We start from the raw sequence: 318 nt of genomic DNA, 5'->3' as shown, positions 1-318 counted from the left end.
CCAGCTTGTCTGTATCAGGAGACCTCAAAAAGAGTTGGCAGCAGCAAGCTCTGGCGTCCTGCTTCTGAGAGCCACGGAGGTCTCCTGCAGCAAAGGAGGAGAGCACAAGCATTTATTCAGGGTGTCAGCACCGTGCAAGCCTGGTTAGCCCCTCTGCAAACGCCCCTTGGTTTCCAGTGTGCTCCACACAGGGGACAAGTGCCCACAGGTCCCTGGGCAGCATCCTGAGCTGGTCTCTGCTGCCTGACCAAGCTGTAGGACTTCTCCTTCTTGAGGCTGGTTTGCAGCTCCCGGCACTGTACACCTGGGCCCCGCCTC

General features: G+C 58.8%; 1 protein-coding gene across 1 annotated transcript in view; it reads left to right on the top strand.

The window, feature by feature from the left end:
- The window catches only part of PKD1 (polycystic kidney disease 1 (autosomal dominant)), a gene marked incomplete at both ends in the record, with an annotated part of 48959 nt that overhangs the window by 27121 nt on the left and 21520 nt on the right, over positions 1-318 (top strand).

Source organism: Apaloderma vittatum, unplaced genomic scaffold, assembly GCF_000703405.1.
Source record: "Apaloderma vittatum isolate BGI_N311 unplaced genomic scaffold, ASM70340v1 scaffold29346, whole genome shotgun sequence".
Classification (NCBI taxonomy): domain Eukaryota; kingdom Metazoa; phylum Chordata; class Aves; order Trogoniformes; family Trogonidae; genus Apaloderma; species Apaloderma vittatum.
The sequence above is the reverse complement of the archived record's forward strand: the minus strand, read 5'-3'. Positions and strand labels throughout refer to the sequence as shown.